Source organism: Vipera berus, assembly GCF_964194415.1.
Source record: "Vipera berus genome assembly, chromosome: 2".
NCBI lineage: Eukaryota > Metazoa > Chordata > Lepidosauria > Squamata > Viperidae > Vipera > Vipera berus.
Genome location: NC_138203.1, coordinates 280,823,175 through 280,834,811, shown reverse-complemented (window position 1 = coordinate 280,834,811; position 11,637 = coordinate 280,823,175).

Below are 11,637 nucleotides of genomic sequence, written 5' to 3'. Positions count from 1 at the left end.
TTTGAGATTCAGGCAAACACTAGTGATGTAGGAATGGGGGCAGTGCTACTGCAGAAAACACAGCAGGGCCAATTACAGTGCTTACACGTCCAAAAACTGTCAGAGACTGAACAAAGGTGGGTTGCTTGGGAAAAGGAAGCATACGTAATAAGATGGGCCCTCTTAACCTGGTGGCATTTCTTAGAAGGAAGCAAAATCCCTTTCCAGGTTTGGACAGATCATAAGAACCTGGAAGCTCTGAAAACTCCCAGGAGGTTGTTTCCTAAGCAAGTGGGCCAGGCCAAGCACTTTCATCATTTTAATTTCTCCATTCACTATCTGCCTGGAGAGAAGAACATCCTAGCAAACATGCTGTCACGAATGCCACAATATAATAGTGTGAAGGCAGAAGTGGTTTAACCTCTACTTTCCCCATGGCAATTGGCTGCCCCAACCATTACAAGAGCACAAGAACACACATTACAAGAGTTATTTTTGAGACAATCCCTGTTTCAAGAGTTCTGCTTTCTTGGGAGATCTAGTTGATGCAGGTCCTTAAAGAAGGAATGGGAGATAAGAAGAGAGAGAAAGCTACATTCACCTCTTTAACTGCTGCAAGATGGGATTTCTCCAGCAGTCCATAATCTCCAATCCCAATGATTTTTGATGCCTCTGTGAGAGAGGGAGTTGTTTAGAGGATGCTGATTTTGCCCATTTCCCCAGGTGTGTGTGTGTGTGTGTGTGTGTGTGTGATTCAATCTTTTAATTCAACTCCCTGAAAGAACATTCTTTAACTTAAAGCAGCACCATTACAAAATTCTAACCCAGCAGTCCAACCTCATTGCTCCAACAAGAGAATATTTTCAATGCTAAAACTGCTACAAAAATTAATAATCTTTCTCATTCACTTTCATTTTAACCAGAGACTTGGAGGGAGGAGACAGGAATTGTTCTGAGCCCCTTTCCTCCTTTTCTGAATCACCGATGTCCATTGCCATTTCATGGGATTTCTTCCTTCCCTGAAAAACATTCCTCACAAATACCTTCAAGTTCCCTCCTTTAAACCAATTCCAATTTCTTCCCTCAAAAACTCTGTCCTAATTCTTCCCTGTTACTGTCACAAGCAGAGAGACCTTAACTGCCTCTTCCAAATGCTGCTATCTCCATCAAAGCATCCATCCCAGAAAAAGTAAATTGGCACAACAAAATGGAGATCTGAGTAGCGGTTATGCCATATATTATGGTAAGATCTGACCCACCCTCCTATCCTTCCACAAGAGCCGAAGACATGGCTGTGCTGGTTGGCCCAGGGACCCAATGGGGGAGTTTCATGCTGAAGGTAGCTTCTGGATTGTTGGCAGACTCCGTCTCCACCCCCTTGTTCTTTGCTCTCCAGCTCTCCATATTTTGGTTATCATATTAATGTATTCTTGCTGTGTTCTTTTTCATTGTTTATTTTATGGTTCTACTATCTTCTGTTCTGTTTGCACTCTTTTTATTCCTTCCTTTTTATCACTGTAAGCTGTTTAGAGTAGCTCCACCATAGCAATATAAGTGGCAAATAAATAATCACAATGTTAATTTTTATTTATTTATATTTATTTATTTTAATCCCATTTATATCCCGCCCTTCTCCGAAGACTTAGGGCAGCTTACAATTTAAAGCACAAATCAAATGTGCTTAGCAATAGCCTTCATTCTATGTATATGCCTGCTTATTATTAGGGTTTTCGCGCCCCCCCCCCCAGCGGCATTATTACAAAGTCAGCTTATTGCCCCCAACAATCTGGGTCCTCATTTTACCTACCTCGGAAGGATGGAAGGCTGAGTCAACCTTGAGCCTGGTGGGATGTGAACCTGCAATAATTGCAGGCAGCTGGTGTTACTTAAGGAGGCATTAGCCCACTGCTCCACCAAGGCTCTTGTTTAATTATTAAATCATTTATTTTACTGTTTGATTATTCTTTTGGATTTTGATTAGTCTTACACTTTTCATATTTTTCCTTTAGTTTTAAATAACCTTAATTGTGAAAGAGATAAAAAAGGAAGAATGGAAACCCAGTAATACAGTATATGCAATAAGTAATTAACAGTTAGAAGTTTGTTTTTTTAAAAAAAAAACATTTTTCTGTCATTTTCCTACTTTTATGATGAGATGTTCCTTAGTGTTTAGATCTGGCCTCAGGATGATAATATAGCACTTGGGGAAGAAGATGCAGCCCAGTAAACCAGCACTGGAGGCCAACATGGAGAAGACCTGCACAACTACCATGGACTTTCCTTTGGTGCTCAGGTAAGTGGGCAGGAAGGTGACCCAGACGCTGCAGAAGACCAGCATGCTGAAGGTGATCAGCTTGGCTTCATTGAAGGCCCCAGGTAGGTTTCTGGCTAGGAAAGCTACAATGAAGCAAATGGCTGCTAGGAAACCCATGTAGCTGAGGACAATATAAAACATAGTGACAGACCCTTCATTGCATTGAAGAATGATCTCTCCAGGCTGGGAGTGCAGGTCAGAGTCAGGAAATGGGGGAGAAACTCCCAGCCAGGTGGAGCAGATGAAAATTTGGACTCCAGAACAAGAAAGGATGATGGAGTTGGCCAAGCTCTTCCCCAACCATCTCTTCACACTGTTCCCTGGTTTTGTGACCAGGAAGGCCAGCACCACCATGACTGATTTAGCCAACACAGAAGACACAGCTACGGAGAAAACAATGCTGAACACGGTTTGTCGGAGAAGACAGGTGACTTTGTTTGGTTGTCCAATGAAGAATAAGGAGCACAAGAAGCAAAGCAGGAGGGAAACCAGGAGGATGAAGGAGAGGTCCCGGTTGTTGGCTTTGACAATGGGAGTTTCTAAGTATTGAAAAAATATAATTAAAACAAAGCCTGTGGTTAGGAACAAGAGTAGGGCAAAGGAGACCAGGATGATGCCAAGGTGTTCATCATAGGACAGGAAGGTTATTCTTTTGGGGATACAATGGACTCGATTCTCATTTGGATATTGATCATCTGGGCACTTGGTGCATTTTTCAGTATCTGAGAAAACAGACAGTAATATTTTTTTATAGCTTTTCCTTTTACATTTTTGGGTTATAGTTATGTTGAGAGACAAGAATGCCATAGGAAATGGTAAATATATATGAACTTATTTTTCACCAGCCATGTTAAACCAAACCTTGGAAACATTAAAACGCAACCCCAGCCCCAATGTATATAATTTTAAAAAGAATAATAACAGCAAAAAGGAAAAAAAAATGAAATACCTGGAGCCACAAACAACTATTATGATGCAACCCACTACATTCTTATTTTGTACCAACCTCACCTTATCCCAACATTTAGGAAGAGAATCAGAAGTTATGGAGGGTGGGGGTGCTGTTGGATGTCAAATGGGAGTGTGTTCCATAGGGCATGAGTTGCAACATAAAAGGAAGGCTTCCAAGGACCCAAAAGGTAGCAATGTTTGAGAGAACAGACCTGGAGTGTGGCTGTTACATCAGCTTTGGTTGGATAAGCAGATATCATCAAGCAAAGGAAGCCCCACCAATATCCCAGTCCTATACTATATATGGCATTAAAGGTGATTTAATTGCATTTAGAAAGAAAATGAGGAAGCCTGTACAGCTTGTATAATAGGAGTATAATATGGTAGAATGCAGCAGCAGCCAACAATGTTGTTGCATTCTGGACTATTTATATGTTCCAGGTGGTCTTCAAAAGGAACTTCATGGAGAGGACTTTGCAGTAATTCAAGTCCCACTCGTCCAAGAAAGAGTATAGTTGGTACACAAGAGGAATGTGTGTGAAGCCCCGCTCTAGCCATGGCTGCCACCTGCTCATCCTGCAATAACTGTGAGCTTAGGAAGATTCCAACTTGTGAACCACCTCCATCCAGGCAGTAACACCCCATTCCAGAGTCAGGGATAATTTTTCATATTCTTTTGGAGACTAAAAACAAAAAAAAGCCACTATATCTTGCTGGGTTAGGTTGAAATCAGATCTTCTCCTCTAGATCCACCTAACCTCCAGGTATTTTGCCAGGTCCACTTAAGGACTTGCTGCTCAGCCCTGGGTGGGTTACTGATAATACCACACCATGTGGTGGCAAATGCCCTCACCTTGCAGTTTCATGTAAATTTTAAGGAGAAAAGAAGAGAATCTCCAATAACACCAACTGAAACCTTCTGAGAAAGGAGAAACATTGCCTTCAACTACCACAAGTTGACCCAGAAGGATACCATGTTTGATAGCGGCAATGACCACATAGAAATCTAGAAGGGCCAGGAAAGCTACACAACACCTATCCAGAGGTCATGTACAAGAGAAACCTGTTCTGTCTCACCACTATACCTCAACTATCTGCCTTGGTACTGTACCTGAATAACAACCATGCTCTCAACTAACTTCCCTAAAAATGTTGAACAGTGGATGAAGGTTGTCTGACACAGCTGGATCCATGAAGAGCCTCTTGAGAAAAGGACAATGTCAACGCTGCTGACATCAAATGTTCTTGCTTGACAAGAGATGAAGAAGCAACTATTTCATATGTTAAACTTGTATATTGCTTTAAGAGATAGGGTTAAGGCTGGGAGGAGGGAGGAGGAAAATTGTACCTCAAGGCCATATGAAATTAAAGAAGATAAGAACTTGGTGGGTTGGGAAACTGATTCTTTAAATTGATTGGAGAATATGATTAATGACAAAATTAGAAAGGTGGAGAATTGTGTTTAATATATTGTGCAAGGGGGTGGAGATTTCAGATTCCAGCGTCCTTCGAGCATGCATTTGCCGGTGTATTAGGCTAATAAAGGACTTTTAAGATAAACAATGCCTCAGAGTCACTTGAAAAGCCCACACGTCGGAAACTTGACAAACACACTACTGCCCTCTTCAGGATAGTTGGTGGTAACATCCATTCCTGGAAAAAGGCATTAGTTGCCCACAATTGAGATTAGCTCCAACCCTTAGGCCTTCTGGAAATCCCTTAAAATGTTGCTCTTTCAATATGAGATGGCTGCATCATGTTTCATTATTTTAACCTTGTTTTGCAAAATATTTTATTGTTGCTTTTATTGTATGATGCACAGAGTAAATTTGCATGAGATGGGCAGCCATGTAAATTTAAGAAATAAATGGATAAAATAATTTGATGTAAACACAAAATAAGCTTAATTCCTGAAATACTACAAGAAGACAAATTCAGTCTTTTATTTGTTTTGGCAGTCTTTAAATGATTCTAAAAATGAGAAGATGAAACAAAATATTCCCATTCTAGATTGGATAACAAACGTAAAGACTGAATGAGCTCCACATTGGTATAAATGGATATTATGGGGATTTTTTTTTATTAATCTCTTTTCCCCACCTCTTCTCTCTTAGGTCTGATTCCTTTTAATCCTGACACTGTATGTAAGACTTTTATTCCTTTTGGAACCACTACTATATTCCTTTCTTGTGGGTATTGCAGTTGTTTGTATTTCACTATTTAATAACCAAGAAAATTGGAAAAAGAGCTGTCCCAATCCTACTAGGTAGCAATCCTACCAAGCAATCCATGATGGTAGTTATGCTGAATCTACAACTGTTGAACTAGTCTAAAACTATATTTGTGTTTTACCCAGTGCTTTTTTTTTTGTAAAAGAAAAAGGTGCCAGAACTCACACATGTCATACAACCCGCCTTGCCTACCCTACAAGGTTCCATCCAAAAAAGGTGCTGGAACTCACACGTGTCATACAACCCGCCTTGCCTACCCTACAAGGTTCCATCCAAAAAAGGTGCTGGAAATCCGTTCTGAGCGTTCTATGAGAAAAAAAAAGCCCTGGTTTTACCTCTTAATCCATAACATGGACATTTAAAGCTTTGGAGACAAAAGAGGCAGATTTTATTACTTATAATGATAAATTTAGTTTATATACCCTTCTCTCATACTAATTCTCTCTTGATGGATTTTATTGTGAACAATCCACTTGCTTTTCTCTTGTTCCTCGAACTCACTGGTTCTGATTTGGTCCTCCAAATCAGACTTTTATATCATCTTAGTAAAGATTGACTGTTTGACTGATGTAGAACCGTTCACTGAAACCATTGCTGAAATGTCAAAGAATTCAGCATTCTTAAGAAAGGCAAACACGGAAGTACAGTATTAAACTGAAAAGCAGAAGAGAGATTTCCTCTGACAGAAATAACATTGCCCAATCTACCATGTCCTTCTATCTCTTCCGAGCTCATCCTTCAAGATCCTTTCTTATTTCTCCCATTATGTAAGAAATTGTTCCTGTTGAAAATAAAGAACCAGAACAAAATAGTCAACCTTAGATTTGTCTTTTTAAATGCACATTGATCAAAATGCAATGAATGATTCCAGTACAAAATGCGGTGAATGAATCCTCTGGTGTCACCCACCTTCCTGAGTGGAGATAGTCCCCTTCAGACAAGGGACACAATCGTAGCAGCAAACTGGTTCCCCTTCCCGAGCCCACTTGACAAATCCAGGATAACATTTTTCCACACATTTGGACTGAGGCAGAGACTAAGCAAAAAAATGAGAAATACCAAAGAATGTATTTTAGAACTCACCATACATGGAAAACTGGGCTAAACATGAACATTGCAGTCTCTGGACTTCACTTAAAAGGTTTCACTTAAAATATTTGGTAATTCCTGGTTCATTACATATATAGTAATTTGGCTAAGATAGGTAAAGGTAAAGGTTCCCCTGCACATGTGTGCTAGTCGTTTCCAACTCTAGGGGCCGGTGCTCATCTCTGTTTCAAAGCTGAAGAGTTGGTGCTTGTCCGAGGACGTCTCTGTGGTCATGTGGCCGGCATGACTAGACGCCAAAGGCGCACAGAGTGCTGTTACCTTCCCACCGTAGTGGTCCCTATTTTTCTACTTGCATTTTTATGTGCTTTAGAACTGCTAGGTTGGCAGAAGCTGGGACGAGTAACAGGCACTCACTCTGTTACGCGGCACTCGGGATTCAACCCGCCAAACTGCCGACCTTCTGATTGACAAGCTCAGCATCCTAACCCACTGAGCCACCGCGTCCCTTTGGACTTCACTTAGGAAGATATAAAATCTCTAACTAACTCCAAAGAATTGTCAGACATACAATTACTGGCAGATTGTCCATTAAGCTTTGGCTACTGCCATATCAAATTGTAATAAAGGACTTTTCAAAATATTAACATCTAGAGGGATAGAATTGAGAAAAGATTTAAACATTAAGCAAAAACCAATGGGTTCCTCCACATGGCTGTATCATCCATTCTTCATATAGTCATGATTTTAAAATGTGAAGATCTAGTCATATTTAGGATAAAATTTATTCTAAAAGATTTATTATTATTATTTTCTATTAGATTCAAATGAAACTGAGGAAAAAAGTTACTTCTGACCAGCAGTATTTGAAAGTATTTCTTGTGAACCATAAGGGACGCAGTGGCTCAGTGTGTTAGGATGCTGAGCTTGTTGATCAGAAGGTTGGCAGTTTGGCGGGTCGAATCCCGAATGCCGCGAAACAGAGTGAGCGCCTGTTACTCGTCCCAGCTTCTGCCAACCTACATTCGAAAGCATGTAAAAATGCAAGTAGAAAAATAGGGACCACTATGGTGGGAAGGTAACAGCGTTCTGTGCACCTTTGGCATCTAGTCATGCTGGCTACATGACCACAGAGACGTCCTCGGACAAGCACTGGCTCTTCGGCTTTGAAACGGAGATGAGCACTGGTCCCTAGAGTCGGAAATGACTAGCATGCATGTGTGGGGAAAACTTTACCTTTACTACTCAAATAATTGCAAAGCCACTTGCCTTTAAAAGTAATCCAAAACAATTTCCTATTTAAGATACAAAGGAAGAATTCCTTAAAAATTAGGGCTGTCATCTTTAAAGGAGATGTTATTTGTTCATTGCTGCATTTCTTCAGTTTAGATAGCTGCCATCTTAGTTAAATAAAACTAAAATTGATTGGTTACTTTCTTGAACTGTAGTGAGATGACAAAGCTAGTCTAGAAAAAAGAACTAGGGGTGACATGATAGCAGTGTTCCAGTAAAATAAGCCAACCTATTTTCCAAAGCATCAGAAAGCAAAACGAGAAACAACGAATGGAAACTGATTAAGGAGAGAAGAACTTGGAATTAAGGAGAAACTTCTTAACAGTGAGAATAATTGACCAGTGGAACTGCTTGCCTTCAGAAGTTGTGGGTGCCCCATCACTGGAGGCTTTTAAGAGACTGGACAGCCACTTGTCTGGAATGATATAGGGTCTCCTGCTTGAGCAGGGGGTTGGACTAGAAGACCTCCAAGATCCCTTCCAGCTCTATTCTGATTGAGATAGACTTGAGGTAATGAGAAAGTGACCCTAAAAGAGGATCAGACATCTTTTGCTGCAGTGTGTTGCACATCCATTTGAACTCTGTGTCGGAAAGGGATGTTTCTAAGAACCAGCTATGTATCAAGACAAGATGCTTATGGTTTAAGAACTACAATTAGGTGACACCAACTGGCATCAAAAGATAGATCCACATTTTATTATTAGTTAAATTTGGGGGTCCTTTTTGCCTAGAGACTCTTAATGTAGTTAACAATCACGACAAACAATTGTTTTCAAGGAGTTTTTTAGATAAACTGCTCTCTTCCAAGCCAAAGGCCAAATCTAACTAGGATTTCCTTTCAAATTGATCCTCAATACTCATTATTTATCAAAAAAGGCCTTTTCTTTGGCTCAAAGTCAGGTTTCAGAGCTTCAGTATTCTGGATGAGGGAATTAACTTACATCTGACCTGTCACTTAACTTGGTATAACCCAAAAGTCTTGGACATTCTTCTTAAGAGCAGGAGGCCTATTGCACTATCCCTGTGGGGTGAAAGAGAAGCAAGGATAACTCTGGCCTTCTGTGGATTGCTTAGTTGATTGTCCCCAGTCAGGAAAAGATAAAGCTTATTTCCCACTGAGACCAACAGGACCTCCATTCAGTCTTGATTGAAATTTATCAGATTCAGTCCAAACATGAATTTGGGCAGAGAATAGCCTACTGTTTTGCTCTTTGAGAAAAAGGAACAAGTAAACACAATCCCCAGCACTTTAAGCCCTCTCTCACCACTTTTACAGAAATACTAAATTGTAGAAGGAACAGAAAAGGGCCATGATCTGTGCCCTAAAAAAATAATAATCACCCAACATTCATGTTGACATGACTGAATGAGCATGAAACTATGTTCCATATTTTAGCATCTGAAGGACACCATGGTCAATAGTCCTAAAGCAACCACAGAAAATTAAGAATTCTAGTCCCCACACCAAATTCTCAGTAAAGATCATCCACCATGTTGATTAGACTTAGCCTGCTTGAAATGGGTCCTAAGGCTTTGGAAAACAGAGAAAATACTGCAATATTTCACTCACCTTGTTGAGCAAATTTAGCCGTGATACAGCATCTCGGTTGATAACAAGTTTCTGTCTTTCAAAATTCCCCAGTAATTCTTTGATGGTATTCTTCCCGGGGACAACCACCCAGCTTATGATGTCCAGATCTGCTGCTACATCTCCATTTTGGTCCAAGTACAGTTTCATCTTTGAAATATTGCAAAACTCATTCTTCCCCAGAAAGGGATGGAACTAGAATTTATATTTATATGTATATAAATTTATATTTAGAATTTTTAATTTATTTTTAATTTCTTTAATTTTAATTTATTGCACAGATGATTTCAATTTTATTTTTATCTTGATTTCTGTACTTATTATATGTTTTGTTGTTAGCCGCCCTGAGTCCTTCGGGAGATAGGGTGAGATATAAATCCCATCAATAAAATAAATAAAATAAATAAATAAATAGAATGAAGACATCCAGTTGTTTTAAAAGCAGAAGACTTGATTTCTTCATCCATAATGGTCTTTTCATATTTGAATCTTTCTTCTGTGTTTTTTAAACTAGTAAATATTCTTATTCAGGAGAACAAATGTTATCACTATCCTCAAAAGTGAAAAACAAAGTTCAGCAAAATTTGTCAATTGTATATTGACAATACACACACACACACACACAAATACAATTGACCATTTTTTTCACCCATAGGGAACATTGTAGAGTAAGTCACAAATACATTCAACAAACAAATAATGAGATTATTCATAAACTCTTCAGGACAGCATTGTGATTGCCAGAAAGCATGGATTGCTCAAGGAGAAAATTCCCAGGCTAACCTTCTCTCAGGTAACAAAATGGGAAACATGACCAGATGGGCTAATTTTACTTTATTGTAAGGCTCCCCCACTCATCATTTCTAGGAAGTATGTCTCTCTCCCCACTCCAAAACCTCCATTTTGCAGTGTGGACCTTTCTTAGCACTGGTAGGTTGAGGTGGTTCCCCTCATTATACTTTGGAATCCTTTTCAAAAGGAATTACATTGGATGGATCCTTGTCAAGATTCCATACCTGCCATGGCTGTAGCCTTGGATCTGCCAACCTATATTTGCCATCCTTCCTCTTCCTGGATCTGGAGGAATATGCAGCATTCAAGACATAGACCAGAGTCTTAATGACAGTGTAAACCTCGTGGTCATTTGAGATCCATTTACTATTCCATATTTGGGGGGTCTCCAGGAGTGTTTTTTGGGTGCACCTTCTCCTGCCTTTCACAGAAAAGACATGCTTTGAAAAAGAACAGTGAAAGGACTGATCTGCAAATTGGTGTTGCACAAAGATATTGGGTTCAAAGTCATCATCTTTATGCTTTTTTTTCTTCTGAAAAGCAAAGGTCCAAATACTATGGACATATTTGAAAAGAGAATAGTATTGAATTTCTGAATGCCAAAAGAGTGTCATGATCCAGACTTTCCTTTGAACAGGTCCTGGCAAACTTTCCAGTGGTAAATGAAAATAAAGAAGTCTATCCAAAAAGGAAGGATGTTCTATGAAGTGAACAAAGACATTGACTTGTCTCCACTTAGAGAGGGCATCCTTGAGGGGTGCTGTATGTCCAGTTGTTGAGAACTGTTGTGATAGAACAACACAAATTCCATTCCTGACAAGCATAGGAGTCAAAGTCCTCATGAAATTCTCTCCATTTTCTGTATCTGCGGCAAAGAGACCAATCATGGTCCATCTGAAATGAAGGAGCAGTGGAACAATTGCTGGGTACTGGATCCCTTGTTTTGGGTGCATTCGGTGGAAAAAAGGGAATTGACTTTTATCACTCAGAGCCTCAGAAACAAAACCATAACTAATCTGAAAAAGCAAAGAAGAAAATTGTGTTATATATGAGGACAGATCAAGTCCAAAATATTGTTTTTTAAAATAAATCCTAATACTGTAGCTTCTCATGAACGTATTATAATTATTTATTTCTAATTAGATATTAGGCAGTATTAAAATACAGCATATAAAACACAGAAATTTAACAAGAATATGTATAAGGTATAAATAAATAAAAAACAACAAATGAAAAAAGAATATGAACAAAGAATGCAAATCATATTTCTGTATTATTATTACTATTTACCAGAATGATACCCATACACAGATCTTAGCTAAACAGTTTTTTAAAAAAATAAATAAGGGACCCTATTGTATGCATTTTTTTGAATTCTGACTACACAGGATATATATTCTTTTATTATAAGGATCCCAATACATTGTATATCTAATGTGCAG